Consider the following 12673-nt stretch of genomic DNA (forward strand, 5'->3'; position numbering starts at 1 on the left):
TTCAATAAAGAAGGAAAACCAAAGCTTAGCCAAGGCAATTGAAATACTCCCCCAAAACTTTACCAGAATTAATCCTACACTGATCCCTCTCCTAATAAGAGTGGCAACATCTGCGGAGACTCTGCTGGAGGGTATTGTGCAATCCCCCCTCTTGCATTAGCCCCCCCATCCTAATTCTGTAGTGAGCTCTCTGTGGGGTTGGAAACTGTGCCACAGAGACATCTGATACTCTGTGCTTCTTCTATCTACAGTACTTATAAACACCCCCACCCCAAATCACTGGACTAGCCAAACACCTCACAATCTTTAATGTATTTATCCTGATAACACCCCTCTGAAGAAGGGAAGTGCTATTATTCCCATTTTACAGATAGGGAACTGAAGCACAGAGAGACTAAATGACTTATCCAAGCTCAGACAGGATGCGTGTGGCACAGGAGGGAATTGAACCCAGGCATCCCACAAGCTAGGCTAGGCTAGTACCCTATGCATTGGATCATCTTCTCTCCCTCTGTGGAAGGCGTGCAAACCATTCAAGGAAGACCTTTTGCCCAGTCAGATCTCAGTGACGTTTGGTGTCCACTTCTCAGGTGCAGATCATTCAGTTCTTGGCCTTTTTATTGGAAGTTTGAACAAATGACACAAGTGGTTCAAATTATGGTGCTGACACATGGCCATTAAACACGTGTTAGCCTTGTTTTTCTGAAAGATCAATGATCGGTGTAACCCAAACAACTGCTCAAGTTTAGATCTACATCAATTCTGAACACTACACTGCAGCTAACTTTGCAACTTAGCAGACAGGGTAGAATTAGTGGGGGAAGCAAAAGTGGATGGGAATCTGGGAGGCAGTGACCATGAGTTGGTTGAGTTCAGGATCCTGACGCAGGGAAGAAAGGTAAGCAGCAGGATACGGACCCTGGACTTCAGGAAAGCAAACTTCGACTCCCTCAGGGAACAGATGGCCAGGATCCCCTGGGGGACTAACATGAAGGGGAAGGGAGTCCAGGAGAGCTGGCTGTATTTCAAGGAATCCCTGTTGAGGTTACAGGGACAAACCATCCCGATGAGTCGAAAGAATAGTAAACATGGCAGGCGACCAGCTTGGCTTAATGGTGAAATCCTAGCGGATCTTAAACATAAAAAAGAAGCTTACAAGAAGTGGAAGGTTGGACATATGACCAGGGAAGAGTATAAAAATATTGCTCGGGCATGTAGGAAAGATATCAGGAGGGCCAAATCGCACCTGGAGCTGCAGCTAGCAAGAGATGTCAAGAGTAACAAGAAGGGTTTCTTCAGGTATGTTGGCAACAAGAAGAAAGCCAAGGAAAGTGTGGGCCCCTTACTGAATGAGGGAGGCAACCTAGTGACAGAGGATGTGGAAAAAGCTAATGTACTCAATGCTTTTTTTGCCTCTGTTTTCACTAACAAGGTCAGCTCCCAGACTGCTGCGCTGGGCATCACAAAATGGGGAAGAGATGGCCAGCCCTCTGTGGAGATAGAGGTGGTTAGGGACTATTTAGAAAAGCTGGACGTGCACAAGTCCATGGGGCCGGATGAGTTGCATCCGAGAGTGCTGAAGGAATTGGCGGCTGTGATTGCAGAGCCCTTGGCCATTATCTTTGAAAACTCGTGGCGAACGGGGGAAGTCCCGGATGACTGGAAAAAGGCTAATGTAGTGCCAATCTTTAAAAAAGGGAAGAAGGAGGATCCTGGGAACTACAGGCCAGTCAGCCTCACCTCAGTCCCTGGAAAAATCATGGAGCAGGTCCTCAAAGAATCAATCCTGAAGCACTTACATGAGAGGAAAGTGATCAAGAACAGTCAGCATGGATTCACCAAGGGAAGGTCATGCCTGACTAATCTAATCGCCTTTTATGATGAGATTACTGGTTCTGTGGATGAAGGGAAAGCAGTGGATGTATTGTTTCTTGACTTTAGCAAAGCTTTTGACACGGTCTCCCACAGTATTCTTGTCAGCAAGTTAAGGAAGTATGGGCTGGATGAATGCACTATAAGGTGGGTAGAAAGCTGGCTAGATTGTCGGGCTCAACGGGTAGTGATCAATGGCTCCATGTCTAGTTGGCAGCCGGTGTCAAGTGGAGTGCCCCAGGGGTCAGTCCTGGGGCCGGTTTTGTTCGATATCTTCATAAATGATCTGGAGGATGGTGTGGATTGCACTCTCAGCAAATTTGCGGATGATACTAAACTGGGAGGAGTGGTAGATACGCTGGAGGGGAGGGATAGGATACAGAAGGACCTAGACAAATTGGAGGATTGGGCCAAAAGAAATCTGATGAGGTTCAATAAGGATAAGTGCAGGGTCCTGCACTTAGGATGGAAGAATCCAATGCACAGCTACAGACTAGGGACCGAATGGCTAGGCAGCAGTTCTGCGGAAAAGGACCTAGGGGTGACAGTGGACGAGAAGCTGGATATGAGTCAGCAGTGTGCCCTTGTTGCCAAGAAGGCCAATGGCATTTTGGGATGTATAAGTAGGGGCATAGCGAGCAGATCGAGGGACGTGATCGTTCCCCTCTATTCGACACTGGTGAGGCCTCATCTGGAGTACTGTGTCCAGTTTTGGGCCCCACACTACAAGAAGGATGTGGATAAATTGGAGAGAGTCCAGCGAAGGGCAACAAAAATGATTAGGGGTCTAGAGCACATGACTTAGGAGGAGAGGCTGAGGGAGCTGGGATTGTTTAGTCTGCAGAAGAGAAGAATGAGGGGGGATTTGATAGCTGCTTTCAACTACCTGAAAGGGGGTTCCAAAGAGGATGGCTCTAGACTGTTCTCAATGGTAGCAGATGACAGAACGAGGAGTAATGGTCTCAAGTTGCAATGGGGGAGGTTTAGATTGGATATTAGGAAAAACTTTTTCACTAAGAGGGTGGTGAAACACTGGAATGCGTTACCTAGGGAGGTGGTAGAATCTCCTTCCTTAGAGGTTTTTAAGGTCAGGCTTGACAAAGCCCTGGCTGGGATGATTTAACTGGGAATTGGTCCTGCTTCGAGCAGGGGGTTGGACTAGATGACCTTCTGGGGTCCCTTCCAACCCTGATATTCTATGATTCTATGATTCTATGACACTCAGCAAGAGCAGGTGATAACAAATATTTTGAAGAAAGATCAGTCAACTGAAGCAGTGCAAAGACTTGGAAAGGTCCCATCCCGCTACCCCATCCAGTTTAAAAATTCTGCTGCTTTCTAGAATATAAAAAAAGCCATAAGCGAGTGAAGGTATCAAGCACCGTACCTTTGACATTGCAATGCTAAAATGCAATGCTATATCATATGTGGCACGAAGGAGCCCGAAAAACAATTACATCAATAAGAAGCACAGATTATATTTCCATTGCCCAGGCTCTTCAAAACTAGGGATGGGATTTTTCAGATGTGATCAAGGTTAGCCTAACCCCGCTCCCATTGATATCAATGGAAAAATGTCCACTGACTTCAATGGGAGGAAATTTAGGACAATGTTTGGCAATTTTAAAAATCGTACCCTAGTTTAGTCGACTGACTGTATTGGAGCAGTACTCATCTTTCTTTATACCAGGTGGCAAGCTCCATGTATATTTAGACCTGAGTGAACAACATGCAGCAAATAATGTATTCAGTGATGGCTCTCTCCACGAACAGCCTATAAATGACTTGTACATTTTTATTATTTGCCAACTATTCCCTGGTCTAGAGACTGTTTCTGGGTAGTTTGCTACAAGTCTTTAGTATTCCTGTTTTAAGATGTGTTGATGAGTTTTTATTGAACAAGTAGGAAATGCAACTGAAGAACTACAAATTTGGCCAGGGGGGCTGTGGGGCAAATACAGTACCTCTCACAGCTAATTTTTTAAATAGACTAAAAATCAAGTTGACAGTTGAAGAGCCCCTCTCACAAATGCATCAACACACAATAAAATAATATGAGTTAAAATGCCCTTCATAATCAACAACAAGAAGTAAAGGGCAGAACCTGACTCCCAATAGGGAGGACTCTTGAAGACTTTTGCTAGTACAGCTAATGCAACAACAGGAGATGCAAACCCCAGAGAGTTCTCATTTCTAATAGCCAAAGATAGAGTTGGTACAGTTTAAAGCTTTGATCTTGCTGGTGGACTTCTGTGCCCACATGCTACTAACAACACTATTAGGCCTTGAGTCCCCAATCTAGCGAAGGGGGAAACATGCTGTGACCCTAAGAGCATCCCAGTGTCAGAGAGCAAGGGGCTCTGGTATCAGGTAGTGCGTTTCAGCTGGCCTGACCAGTTCATTGTACCCTGATTCAGTGTACATCATAATCTGTATCTAACAGGTGTTGTGTAAGGTATCATTGGAAAAACAAGTAACACAGTGATCATTAATATTCTTTTATGTTGTATGTATGGTAAATGCCCAAAGGACTGTACAAATGTGAAAGAAATATGGGACTAACATGTGTTTGAACCAGTAAGTCTAGGGTGCAGGTAAACAGGTTTTTTCCAGACAAAAAGGCTGATGCCTCCATCCAGGTGCAATCACAGACAATTGGTAACCACAGTCAAGCAGCCATTCATTAGCATATTGGAGGCTGCAGGGTCAGATCAACATGCATGATAGAAGCATCAGTGGGGAAGAAACCAGCATGGAACCTTCTCCATCAGACTCCATGGCACCTCTCCTCACAGCAGGGGCACAGGACTTTGAGAAGGGCCCATTTCAAAGGTTCACTGGATTATAAAAAAGAGAGGGGCAAAGAGCCCCAAGGGATTTCACTTTCTCACATGTATTTTCTGGTAACCATTTCTGTCTTTCTCCCTTACACTTGAACTCACTTCCAATCCTCTCTTTTTATTAATAAACTTCATTTACTTTCAATCTAAACTAACCCAGTGCTGTGTTTGAATCAAAGTGATTGTTTAACTCCAGTTAACGCAACAAACTGTTGTTTTTGTCTCTTTAAAGGAGCAACAGACCTTATTACCAAATGTTCCAATAGGGGCTGGACATTTCAGGGCAGATGGTTTTGGGGACATTCAGAATGGGGGGGGTATGTTGAGGTCACTTGACTAGTAGTAATCAAGGCTGGTGAAGAGCAGAGTGTGGATGTGTTGCAACAAGCAGGCTTCTGGAGTCAGAGTTGCTAAACCAGGGCTATTTATCACACAGATACTCAGTGCATAGTTGTCTGCTGGCTGGAAGCATCCAGACAGGGAGCTATAGCAGCAAAGCATTTTAAGCCACTGAGGTTTCAGGACAAGCAGTGACAGAACCTCTCGCTGGTCCCTGTTGTATCCCGCACAGAGCAATTTACAGGATCAGAATCAGGGAATAAGTGTCCAAACAAGACAGCAGAGAGGACTTCTTCAAGCCACAGCCAGAGCAGACCCATTTTTGAAAACAGCAGCTAGTACCCTGACTTTCTCAGAGCATGACCAGTCAGTGAGAGATATGATTGTACAAGTGCTTGCCAGATAAGATACCTTGAAGATTTCATTGACATCCTAGGATGAAAATTTGAGGCAATGACTTCATGGATCAACCATCTAGTTGGAAGAGCTGATGGGACCAAGTGTCGTGTTGCACAGGCAGAGGAGGAAGAAAAAAACTTTCAAAACTAAAGTGCTATAGCCCTGATCTTGGAAACACTTGTGCATGTGGTTAACTTTCAGACAACACAAATTCCGTTTCACAAAAAAAAAAAAGATATTTCAATATTTGTTTTTGTTACACATCAGAATGAAGATTAGACCTTTCAAAGTTTTTCACAACAAAATGAGAGAGAAAGGGACCTCACCCCACCCCTGAATAGACAATAGCCCCATGGTTGGGCTTTCATCTGGGAAATGAGTGTTGTCTGATCATAATAAAAATGTACACTCTGCAGACTAGATATCTGCAGAGATATATATGAAATTGTTTTTATATTATTCATTTGGTACACTTAGTTTCCTCCTGTGCCCACTAATACAGGACATATCTGTCAAACCAGTGCTGTAATTACAGTACATGCATACATGTAATTTGTAAAAAAAAAAAAAACACGCATATATTTCTTTGTTGATCTTGGAGGTTATCGTCACATGGACCAGCATATTTGATTCCTGTAATTGTACAGTTTTAAATATGGGAATTTGCCCATACTGTGGCAGGGAGCCTGCCAACCCCAGATTCCTGGCTGAAGCCAGGGCTCTGGGAGCTGGTAGGGTCCCTGCTCTGTGGCAGCAGCCTTGGCTAAAGCCAGGTCTTTTCAGGCTGCTAAGATCCCCACTCCATGGCAGGACACCTGCCAGACTCTAGAGCCCCAGCAGTAGAAGAGAGCCTAGCAGCCCTGGGGGCCCATCACAAGTCAGGCTGGCTACCTGCTGCAGAGCTGCTAAGGAAATTGACATTCTTGTCAGTTTCATGGCTGCTATTCAGTGAATAGCTGACAAATGTCAATTTCACATTGTGTTTAAGGAACATCATATTTCAGCTTTTCCGAAATTAGAGCTTTCAACTATTTCCTGATGTCCCTACATCTTCACGGTAACTACTGCACAACCTGTGTAACCTGCAAGGGTATATCCTATGTGTGTATAATGTCTACCGTCCTTTTCTTTTTCTATGCAATCATGTATGCTGTGCGCTTACAGGCATTCCAGCTTCCACTGACACAACTCATCTAGGAAAGCGGCACTCATAAAGCAGTCCCCAGGAAGGATTCTTAGAGATGTTAGATAGATGCTATCTCTGGAAAGTAAGGGGGTGGCACTAACTGACATGGCCTGGGTGTACTGAAGAAGTGGGAGGTGTGGTAGTCAAGTGCTTTATTGCATTGTATGCTCCTAACAAATTTGGGTGCAGCTGTCAACAGCCAAGTGAACTGACTGGTAATTCCACCTGGCGTTAGATTGAGTTTTCTAGCATTTAAGGGCTCAGGGTTTGTTTTGTTGTGAAGTGGTAGAGTCGTGTGATTGTTGGCACCAGCCCGGGATTCAGCTCAATTCCCAGCTGTTCCGCAGACATCCCATAAACCCTGGGCAAGTAATCTGTCTCTCTCTCTTTGGGTATCAGTTCTACATGTGTAAATCTCCCTTTCCCCCCCTCTTGTCTAGTTAAATTGTACCCTTTGGAGCAGAAACTGTCCCTTACTACGGAATATGTCCAGCACTAAATGTAATGGAGCCTTGATCTTGGCTGGGGCTTTTCAGCCCCCCCTGTAATACAAATAAATAATGCATTTCAAGGATTCCATTTAGTCACTCCATAGCATCCCTACTTGGTCTAAATTACTCTTACTTCCGTAGCTGTGGACAACTTATGGATACATCCCAGTCCATTCAGAAATTTGAAAACCACTTCCTTATTTTCCATTCAGCTTAAACTCAGTCTCTCCTTCCGCTTGCAAATTGACATTGACCAGATGCCGTTTCTGCCATGCCACACTATTCCACTAACCGTGCAGTTCATTTAGCTGTCAGTCAGTCATTGGATATATGATGTCTGTCTCCTGAAATTCCGTAAGAAAGAATCTCATCAGTACTTTAAAAAAAAAAAAAGAAAGAAAGTGCTGGGGGAGGGGGAGGAGAGGGCTAATAGTTTAGCTAATCTTATTTCAGACACTAGATGGCACCGTCAAACACGAGCTACCGAACTCATCTATTGCAATAAGCAGGGAGGATTATGCTTCATTACTTAAAGCTATCATCTCCCACTGTGCTCGGTGAAGCTCTCTATTATATATTTCTGACTAGCTTCCTTGTGCATGACCTGCAATGTGGCAGGTTACCAGCAGGGTGTCAAACAATCAAGCAATGGCACAGCCATCTGATATATAGCACACTGGGTAAAAGCCAGAGATCTAACTCTGGGCAGCGTTGTGATTACCTAGCTAGATGAGTTCTAGTAATTTTAATTCCATTTTACAAACACAGCCATGGGAATAGTCTGTTAAAATGCATCCCCACATTGACGAACACTGTGACTGTTACTCCACCGCGTGTTTGGGATCCATAAAGACGCGATGGAGCATGCAGAAACGAGCCAGCCCTATTGCCTGTGATTTCTGACACTCCAGCTTTATTGCAGCCCTAGAAATTGACTCATAACTAATCTGAAAAGCAGAATAATTCACCCTAGCAGAAGAAGGAAGCATGGTACTGTGGGCAAGGCACTGGCCTGTGACTCAGGTGATGGATGTTCAATTCCTAGCTTTGCTATAGATTCTTTATGTGACCTTCAAAAATTCACTTTCTCTCTCTGGTCACAAAGGGACGTAGGCAATTCGGTACTGAGCATTGCAACAGCTTTTAAGTGCTGAGAAAAATCACAGGAATACACCACGTTTCACAAAGCCTGAGTTAGGCACCTAGGCGCCCTATACAATGAATGGAGACAGAGAGGTGCCTTAGAATGCCATCCACAAAAGCCAGCACATGCTAAGCAGGAAACTGCCTAAGCTAGCTAATGGGAGATGCCAATGAGAGAGGTATGTGCTAAGCGCCAACCCGCTCTCAGAGATAGGTGCCTAAGTCCGGGCTTCAGGGAGGTGCCTCTTTCTGCTAGCAAGTAACGAGCTGGGGGAAGATAGGCATTTGTCCACCTAATGTGTGTGGGGGCCCTGATCCAACAGGCACAGATGCCAACTCCATGGGTGCTCTGGGGCTGGAGCAGCCATGGAAAAAAATAGTGGGTGCTCAGCACCCACCAGCCACAGCTGTTCTGCGGGGCCCTGCCTATCAGCTGTTCAGCAGCCCGCCCCCAATCAGCTGTTCGGCAGCTGGGAGAGGGGTTTGGCGGAGGGCAGAGAGCAGCCAGCGGTGTGCATGCGGGGGCCTCAGGGAGGGGGCGGAACGGGAGCAGGAAGAGGTGGAGCAAGGGTGGCACCATGGGGGAGGGGACGGAGTGGGGGCGGGAAGAGGCGGAGCAAGAGCAAGGCATCGGAGGGAGAGGTGAAGTAGTGGCGGGGCTGAGCAGGGGTGGAGTGCCCCCGGGAAAAAATAAAAATCAGCGCCTATGGCAGCAGGCATGCTCAGTGACTGCATAGATCTACACAAAACAGCCGGAGGAGATGGGGAGATGAGGAAGGCGAGGACAGGGAGGAGGACCTCCCTTTTCACCCTTAGCGCAGTGGTTAGGGCACTCAACTGTGATGTTTGCTTCCCCCATTCGCCTCTTCACATATATATTAAACCCATATATTGGCCAGATTTGACTAGGGGAGTACTGCTCTGGGGTCCTAGGCTGGGAGGATGGTGGTTAGAGAGTCTGCATGTAACTGCAGTCGGGTGTATCCCCACCATGTGAATGCTGGTGAGAGTGCAGGCTGGAGGGCTTTGCAGCTTGTCACAGCAGCACAGTGTGAGAGGGAGCCCAGGCTGGTGGGTATGAAGGCTCAGTGGTACCCCAGTTCCAGGTGGCACCCTGGGGGAACTTGTCACACCAACCTTTCCCTGGTTCATGATTCACTCTGGGACTTAGGCAGGAGATAGGTGTCCAGACAGCCAGGGGAAGGCTGCAGTACACATACTTGGAGGCAGAAACATAGGCACCTAGGGGACTTTTACCACAAAAACGTAGGTGCCAAGCAAGTTTAGGTGCCCACAGGGTTTAGTGGCAGCCGAGCAGGGGGGTTATGGATCTCAGTGGCACCTAAAATCAGAACGTTGGTGCCTAAGTCTGGGGGCTTCGGTGACTAAGCACCTTTGTGAATCCCACCCTCTGTGCCTCAGTAGCTCACTGTGAAAGGAGGGTGGTAATTGTTCCCTGCTGACTACAAATAATAGGGGCCATATAACAGGCAGAGTGAGACAAACAGCAAGAACCCAGAACAACTGCCATTAAAGTCAATGGAAAAACTCCCCTTGATCTCAAGAGGAGTCAGCTCAGTCTCCCAGAGAGAGATGCTCACAGGTGCTGAAACTATGGCCGCTGCTGCATACCCTGGCTGGAAGGAGAGTCCATCATATACAGGGTTTACAGTCAGTGGCTCTCAGCACCCCCACTATACACATTGCTCCAGCATCTTTGGAAAGGCTTGGCTTTTTGCTGCATAAAAACATTGTACAATGTCCAATAAAAGATCTTTTCCCCCGTCCCCACAAGAAAAATGTGGAACTCATTAGATCAGCAGGTCCTTTCTGTGCCTCAGAATAATTAATTCCTGTCAATAGTAATTGACGACTACCCTTTGTAATGAATGGCAGCTTTCATAACCTGTGAATAGCTTCTTCACCTGAATATTTGAACTGGGAATTCAGACTGCTTGTGTATTTGCTGGAGGTACAAGAGCATTTGGAGGACAGGGGATGTTTATGAAGAGTTCAGTGATGCTTTCCTATTAACTGAATTTGATCACGACTATCACCCTATCAAAATGCAGTACTACTAGGGAAGAAACTCCAGAGAGTATTTCTATTACTTTGTAGTACAGACATTTAGAAACAGCTGCTACGTCTGAAGCAACCCTGAAACAAAGCTAATTAGTCTCAAAAGTTGTTTTGCTCTGAGTATGCTCCAGAGCAATCGAGATGATTGCTATTATGCAACAAAACCTAACAGTAAAAGGAAAAAGGGAAATGATTGTTTCCTCCATTGAGTATTATGATTATTCTCCTTTTGCCCAATACCCTCTTGTGCTTAATTCAGCTGTTCATTTCAGCATTGTGGAGCCCAGAGACCACAAGATCAAGCCCCAACAGGTGTGACCTCAGTATGAAATTAAAACGTGCATCAAAATGTTTTTTGCAGTGCTGTTGTTGGTCCCATGTTGGCCCCAGGATATGAGGGAGACAAGGTGGGTGAGGTAACATCTTTTGTTGAATCAACTTATGTTGGTCCACAGAAGTTGGTTCAATAAAAGATATTACCTCACCCACTTCATCTCCATCAAAATGCTGAGAATATATGGAATACAATAGGGACATTCCTGTGAAACAGTTCATCAGAAGCAATCTACAGATGAAGCACTGGTGTATTGAGTTGAGTTCCTTTAGTTTTACTTAACTCTCACAGCTTTCAAAGATTCTCATAATTTTTCATTGGTTCAGCCTCACTTAAAGTCCCAATTCAGCAACCCTAGAATGTGCAAAACTCCTATTAAACTCAATGGGTATTCTGCATAAAGAGAGTTTGCAAAATCAAGCCAAAAATCTAGCAGGATCACACCAAATTTTATCTCAAGTCCAAGTCCAAAGAGCTTTGCTATACCATTGCTTGTAGCACTGTGCCTATTATTAAGAAATACTGGCCACAATTTAGAATATTTAAGTCCTGATTCAGCAAAGCATTTGAGCATGTGCTTAAATCCCATTGAATCAGGATGAATTTAAGCACATGCTTAAGTGCTTTGCTGAACGGAGGGCTTTTTCAAGCCCTAACTGCGTCAAGAACTCATAATTCCTCACGTTGGCTAATATTAAAACATAACAAAAGGGAGTTGTGAAGCCTTCCTCCTAGCAAAAAACAAACAAACAAGCAAACCTCATTCTTAGTCTCTGAATAGCGCAGATTGTGTCTAGACTCGACTCAAACACTCACTGATTACCTAACACATGTTAATCTTGCATATACTGATACACATCCCAGACAAACAAGTTCTGGGTAGTTTGGGAGATAAAGTCCAACCATAATAAAATTTGAAGAAAATGTATTCTATGGTCCTTATTGATCATGGTCTTTCTTTTCCTCTGATTGTTGAAGGACTCAGTCGCAATCTCCCTGGTTGATCTCACTACCTTCACCCTACACAAGAACATACCAACAAGTGGCTATGAAAGCATGTGAAGAAGTAACAGACCCATGTCAATATTCAGTTTGATCAGCTGAACTTCAATAATTTACTCACATACAGAAACTCACTCCGAGGATTCGTTGTTAGTTCCCATCCATAATGATTCAATTTCTTGTTGCCAGATGTGTTCTTTTAGGGAAGCAATTTAGGCAGCTGTATTACTTAGATGTAGTCACAGATATGGCTAATCTTTATTTATAATGTTAAATTTTTGCCAAATAATAAAAATAATAGTATAAATCAGTGAGCAACTCCTGGTGCTTTTAACATTGAGGATAATATATACACTAAATTAAGCTGGCTGCTTCCTCCCTCAAGTTTATGATGAACAATGCATTACATCTGCTTCCTAGCAAGAAGAATGACATGTTTGTTCAATAGCCCTTTTAGATTTCTGAGACATAATACAACTCCATTGTAATCAAATTTATTATTAATAAGCTGGATAACATTAAACTTTTCCCAAAGAAAGAGTTATCACTAATTAAGCAAATGGAACAGTTAGATGGTTTGAGCTCACACACAGGGTACAGTAATAATTTTGTCCTATTCTAAATATGTAGCCTTGTTAGGGTTTGCATAAACTGTTATCTGAAACATTTATAGCCATCGTGTTTGAACTTTAGCAACTTTGGAGCCTAGGAGCCAGTTGGAGACCAGTCTTTAGTTCTGAACCTGTTTGGAATAGCCACGTTGGCAGGATGTCATGAAAACATTATAATCTATAATTCAGTATTCACTTAAACAATGCAAAGTATAAGTTTATTTCTGGATGCTTATGCTTCTTTATTGGTTTTAAGGCTTAGAAAAGTAAAGGGCCCTTTTGAAAATTAGCTTCCTTTTTTTCTCTTTGTAAAAGAATGTTCTTACAGGATTTATCTAGATTAGGAAAAGAGGTCTGGGTTAGGTCATGGTCTGCTA

At 44.3% G+C, this 12673-nt stretch overlaps 1 protein-coding gene across 1 annotated transcript in view; it reads right to left on the reverse strand.

The window, feature by feature from the left end:
- Positions 1 to 12673, reverse strand: part of LOXHD1 (lipoxygenase homology PLAT domains 1) — a 310109-nt gene that overhangs the window by 176645 nt on the left and 120791 nt on the right. The window lies entirely within an intron of this gene.

The sequence above is a fragment of the Natator depressus genome, chromosome 5 (genome assembly GCF_965152275.1).
Source record: "Natator depressus isolate rNatDep1 chromosome 5, rNatDep2.hap1, whole genome shotgun sequence".
NCBI lineage: Eukaryota > Metazoa > Chordata > Testudines > Cheloniidae > Natator > Natator depressus.